Source organism: Dipodomys spectabilis, unplaced genomic scaffold (assembly GCF_019054845.1).
Source record: "Dipodomys spectabilis isolate Male_0828 unplaced genomic scaffold, ASM1905484v1 ptg000187l, whole genome shotgun sequence".
Lineage (NCBI taxonomy): Eukaryota > Metazoa > Chordata > Mammalia > Rodentia > Heteromyidae > Dipodomys > Dipodomys spectabilis.
Genome location: NW_024870864.1, coordinates 9701828 through 9708234, shown reverse-complemented (window position 1 = coordinate 9708234; position 6407 = coordinate 9701828). Strand labels below are relative to the sequence as shown.

Here is a 6407-nt window from a genome sequence, read left to right as displayed (position 1 = left end):
ATCCGCCAGCTGTCGGGGCTCCTGTCCAGCTATTTTTCTGGCTGCCTATACTTCCTCTTTGATCAGTTTGAGGTTCCTGGGAGACTGGTCATACTGGAAGCCCTCATAGAATTCCATCATTCATTTCTTTCCTTGATTCTAGTACAGAGTAAGTTCTGGATACCCCAGAATAATCGTGTGTGTGTGTGTGTGTGTGCGCGCGCGCGCGCGCTTGCAGTGAGCTTTATTGGTGATGAGGCCCTCCCCTTGGGGGAGGGGGTATCCAGGATGGAAACAGTGAGGAGGGGGGCTTTTCCGTGTGTTGGAGGACTGGTTGGGGAGGGGGTCCAGCAGTGAGGGCGTCTTGTGGGGGACTCTTACTCCTTGGAGGCCATGTGGACCATCAGATCAACCACGCAGTTGCTGTAACTGTATTCCTGGTTGTACCAGGAGATGAGCCCACGTGGAACGTGGAAGAGTGGGAGTCGCTGCTGAAGTCGCAGGAGACCACTTGGTCCTCGCGTACCCCATGATGCCCTTGGGGTGCCACCGGACGCCTGCTTCACCACCTTCTTGATGTGGTCGTATTTAGCGGCCTTCTCCAGGCTACAGGTGAAGTCCACCAGGACACGTTGGTCGTGGGCACTTGGAAGGCCAGGCCGGTCAGCTCGCCGTTGAGCTCAGAGATGATCTTGCCCATGGTCTTGGTGGCGTCCGTGGATGCGAGGATGAGGTTCTGGGCCTTGCCGTGTGCGCCATGCCAAAGCTCACCAGACGGGCCATCCACGGTCTTCTGCATGGAGGGATGGCCTCATGAGGCCCTCACCGATGCCCAAGTTGTCGTGGCTGACCTTGGCTAGCGGCGCCAGGCAGTTGGTGGTGCAGGACACGTAGCTGGTGATCCTGGGCGAGTTGTCATATTTCTCGTGGTTCTATCCCCCTTCATGAACATTGGGGAGTTGGCCGACTGGGCGGAGATGATGATGCGCTTGGCGCAGCCCTTCAGCGGTGCCCAGGCCTTCTCCACGGTAGTGAAGACACCCGTGGATTCCACCCCATCCTCAGCCCCCGCACTGCCCCATTTGATGTTGGCGGGATCTCACTCCTGGAACATGGCTGATGACCAGCTTGCGGTTCTCAGCCTTGACCGTGCCATTGAACTTGCTGTGGAATCGTACGGGAACATGTACACCATGTAGTTCAGGTGGATCAATGGGTCACTGATGGTGCACAATGATCACCTTATTGGAGTTGAAGGCAGCCCTGGTGACCAGGTGCCTGATGCGGCCAATTCCGTTCACTCCAATCTTTACCTTGGTGACTCAGGAACAGGGGCTGCAGGAAAGCATGCGACAGGCAAAGAGCTGGGAGAAGCAGAGAGCCTTTATATTTATTAATTTATGTGCATTTAGTTATTTATTTTATTTTGCAACCATCAGTGATGGATTTCCTTTTCTGGTATAGAAGTTGCACAAATCACACCAATCATCTGTGGGACTAACTGTAGGAAACAAGACAAAAGGCCCATGCCTGTAGATCCCAGCTACTCAGGAGGCTGAGATCTGAGAATCGAGGTTCAAAGCCAGCACAGGCAGAAAAGTTTGTGAGATTCTTATTTCCAGTTAACTACCCCAAAGCCAGAAGTAAAGCATAGCTCAAATGGTAGAAGATCAGCCTTGAACATAAACGCTAAGGGACAGAGTCCAGGCCTTCAGTTCAAGCCCTAGTACTGGCACACAGGCACAAAATTATTTCTGGATCCACGGACTTTTGTCTTTCACTTCCCCCACTTTCCTTGGACATTCTGAGAATTCCACAGAGTCTGCTTGGTTGGTACAACAGCCTATCCTCCAGCCTCCTTCTACAGGTGAGATGAACCAGAGGAGACTTAGAGTAGTTCTCAGTTGCCCTTTTCCTTTCTCCTGTTTCCATCGCTCCAGCTCCTCCTTCCAACAACACCAGGTTCCATGCTGGGTCCAGTCCCACTGAGACTCTTCTCCCCATTAGCATCCAGTGATCTGAGCTACAGATCAATGCATGTGTGTGCTGATAAAGGGACCAGGGCTACCTTCCGAAACTACAAATGGTACCTAAAGATACTTAGCAAAGTAAAGCCTGGATTGTCTAGTTGACAAATTGGTTTCCTTTCCCAACCCTTTGTCATCATGAGTACAAAATCCAAAACAGGAAGACTCAGATTGTTCCAAGATAAGCCAGCAGTGAGCATATATTTTCCCCAGAGATTCCCTTTGCTTGAAATGACTTAGTGATAGAAGCTAAATATCTGGTCATCCTTCCCTCATGTGCTGAAAGTTGCTTCATTAAAACATCTTCATGCTAGGCACTAGTGGCTCACTCCTGTAATCCTAGCTACTCAGGAGGCTGAGATCTGAGGATCATGGTTTGAAGCCAGCTTGGGCAGGAAAGTCCCTGTGAGATTCTTATCTCCAATTAACCATTCAAAAACTGGAAGTGGTGCTGTGCCTCAAGTGACAGAGCTCTAGCCTTGAACACAGAGAAGTCATGGACAGCACCCAGGCCCTGAGTTCAAGCCCCAAAACCAACAAAACAAAAAACAAAGAAATCTTTGTGGTGCAAAAGTTGTTTTGACAGTAATGTTCTATGCTCTATAAAAAGTGGGCTGCATCTGTCAGATGCTGGTGACCTGTAATCCCAGTTATTTAGGAGGCTGAGATCTGAGAATCATGGTTCAAAACCAGCCTGGCCAATAAAGTTCATGAAGCTCTTGTCTCCACTTAACCGCCAGAAGTGGAGCTTTGGCTTAAGAGGTAGAGCACTCACTTGGAGCCAAAAAAAAAAAAAAAAAAAACAACTTAGTTCCCAGGCCCTGACTTAAAGCTCTAAGGCTCACACACACACACACACACACACACACACACACAAAGTGTGCTACTTTTAATAGATATCCAGGATTATGTTCACTGTCCTCTAGATTCATGTAAGATGTGGAACTAGTCACCTTCTGCCAATTGGCAAAATGTAGGTACTAGTTTATGAAACCAATGCCATGTAGGAAGACAATAATTGTATTCGAAAGAAAGTAACAAGACTAAGCTATCTGGGGTGGGACTGAAAGGAATCCTGTGGAGTCCTCTCCACAGGTAGTTTTTATAACATGGGGCTCCTCCCATATCTCCTCCCATGGGAATTGCACAGATTGCTTGATGGTGTGTGTATGCACCACTCTAGCTCTTTTTATTGGCTGAGTGGGCAACCAGGGAATTATGGGAAGAATAAGTGTTTGGGATTATGGGAACCATTATGTGATGAGGAACGGGGAATACGAATTGTCATGAAGGGCCACGTGTTCTCTGCCACGTTATATCTACCACTTTTATCCCTATCTGCCTAACCGTGTCCTTTTCTCTCTCAGAGCTACAACCGTTTCCCACTTCCCATGATTCAACAGACGATTTTTCAGCTTTGCAATGGTATATTTGCAATATGCATTCAGTAGAAACTGAATGCTGCATTTTGATCTTTTCCTAGGCTAGCCAAACTTAGCATAATAAATACTCTTGTGTTTCTAGGACAGCAGCCTCAGTGATGTGGAATTCCCCATCAGTCTCATGATTAGCAGGGAAAACAGTGGACTGAGTACACTGAGCTGCCACAGTTTTTGGATATGCTCATTCAATTAATTTAGTGAGATATTTAATACTTTGTTATAAAATAGACTTGATGTTAGACAACACTGCTCAGTATATCCTAATGTAAGTGTTCTGAGCATCTTTAAAGTAGGCTAAGCTAAACTAGGGTGTATGGTAGTTTAGACACATTGTGCTCATTCTCAACTTACAGTATTTTCAACTTACAATGAGTTCATCAAGCCATATAGTCATCAAAAATCATATAGCTAGGAGAGACTGCATTTACCAATCGACTAACAAATGTGAGGCTCCAAAGTAAAACTAACTTTTGAGTTGAGCTATTGGAGTTCGGGATAAACATGTGCTCCATAGAGTTCAGAAAAAGCATGAATAGATAAAAATTGAGAGTCACTCGGTGCAGAGGTACATGCCTACAGTCCCAGAAATTTTGAAGGCTGGTGCAGAATTATTGAGCCTAGAAGTTCAAGACCAGCCTGGGCAATAGTGAGATCTGGGAGTGGGTGGGGAGAAAGAGAGAGAGTTATAAAGTTATAAGAGAGTTATGGTTAAAGCTTATAAAAGAACAGTGTTTCACATTGTTGAAAGGCTGTTGGTGTAAGTCTAGAAAAAAATAGTGAGACGTGAGAAGTGAACTCAAAGTAAGAAGAGCAAAGGCCTCCGGGCTGAGAAAGGACCTAGTAGTGGCAGAGGAGGCTTTGTATGCATTGAATGACCAGCTTTGTTGGGAAACAGGATGTAAGGGTTTGAACTTAACCTGCTCTGCTCAATCAATTCTCTATGTAGTGGCCAAATACTTTTCTAAAAAGCTCAAATACAATCATGTCCCTTCTCCAGGTAGAATGGTTCAGTAGCTTCTTATTGTTCTAAAAATTCCAAATCTGTAATATGATATGTACAGAGATCTACCTGTAAGATTGGTTCGTACAAGTTGAGTGCTGGTGGCTCACTCCTGTAATCCTAGCTACTCAGGAGACTGAGATCAGAAGAGCATGATTCAAAGTCAAACTAGGCAATTAAGTCCTCAAGACATCCTCTTCAATTAACCATCAAAATGCTGGCTGGAGGCATGGCTCAAGTGGTATAGCACCAACCATGACCTTTTTTCTTTTTTTTTTTTTATACTACTCTTTCTTCTTGTGTTCCATTGAATCCTTTTGCAGTAAAATATTTTAATTTCCTTCTCACTACCTTTTTATACAGTCTATGTATGTATTCTTTATGTTTTCTGTAAGAATAGTATTTAATGGATTAATGTTAGAATACTGTGAATTTATCACAGGATAATTTCAAAAATACACAAGGGAGTTCTTGTAGCAGCACCATCTTCATGCACTTGTAATTACTGATATCACAAAATGTCTCTTTTTGTGCTCCAAAATGTAAGATAACAATTAGATACATGAATTTCTTATGCTGTGTTGAAAACAAAAAGTAGAGTTATAAATCAAAGGTACAACAATAGTACCTTCTAAACTAATAATTTGTGTATATGTATGTGCCAGTGCTGGGGCTTGAACTCAGAGCCTAGACACTGTCCTTGAGCTTTTTTGTCCAAGGCTGGTGCTCTTACCACTTGAGCCATAGTTCCACTTCAGACTTTTTGTTGGTTATTGGAAATAAGAGTCTCATGAACTTTCCTGGCTTTGAACTGGGATCCTCTCAGCCCATCTGAGTAGCTAGGATTCTGTAATCCATGAGCAACCAGCTCAGGCCTCTGTCACTTTGAAGGATACTTTTTCTGGATATAGGGTTCTTGAACTACAGTGTTTTCTCTGTGTTTAAGTGTAGCTGCGCACTACATTCTAGCTTTCGATGTTTCTGATGAGGAATTTGTTAGTAAATTTATGAAGGAGTCTTGTATGTGACAGATGGCCTCTTTCACTGCTTTTAAGTTTCTTCCATTTGATTATGTGTCTTGGTGTGAGTTTCATTGATTCCACTGCACTTGAAGTTACTGAGCTTCTTTGATATTTAAGTGGTCATGTATGACTTAACAATGGTATATATTCTGAGAGAGAAGCTGAGTTCATAGTGATGAGCTTTGAAAATGGAGGAAGAGATTATAATTGGGGAATGTAAGTAGCCTTTAGAAGCTATAAAAGACCAGACAGATTTCTCCAAGGCATCTCCAGAAGGAATACAGCTTTTCCAACCCTTTAATTTAGCCTCATGAGACTCATTTCAGATATTTGACCTCCTTCTCTGGAAGGTCATCGCCAGCCATCTGCAGCTAGGGACCACTCACCCTCTCAGGTAGTGTATCAGCAACAGCCAGCAAGCACAGGAAGGAAACGTAAATATTCTAAGGGAGTAGGTCTCCTGTGTTGGGGATCTGTTCAGAAGATTACTTCATCACTTGGCTGGAGATTCACCAGGCAAGCTCTACTCTTTATCCTCTCCCCTCTCATCTCTACAGGAACTCTTTCCTGAAGAATTAAATAATAATAATAAATCAGCATGGGTAACTGGGACAGAACTGATTTGCCATGGTCATCGGGTGTTTTCAAAATTTATCTTATAAAAAGTAAATAAAACTGATATTGGTTTTCCTTCCTGAGACAACGTGTTAGAAAGATGAACTAAGTCTAAAAAAGCAAAATAGTGTAGTTTTCACTCATGTGGAATTTAGACCTAAATTAATAACAGTAATAGTTATAACAATAATTATGATGATGGGACATGAAAGAAAAAGAGGTATGTATGGCAGAGAGAAACAGTTAGGGGAGAGGGAAAGCCAAGGGTATTGGGGTAACATGATCAAAGTATATTATATATGTATGTGAATTTATGTGTGTA

General features: G+C 43.7%; 1 pseudogene; it reads right to left on the bottom strand.

Annotated features, from left to right (window-relative positions):
• Positions 1–341: 341 nt before the first annotated feature.
• On the bottom strand, positions 342–1189 carry LOC122121302 (annotated as a pseudogene).
• Positions 1190–6407: the final 5218 nt, after the last annotated feature.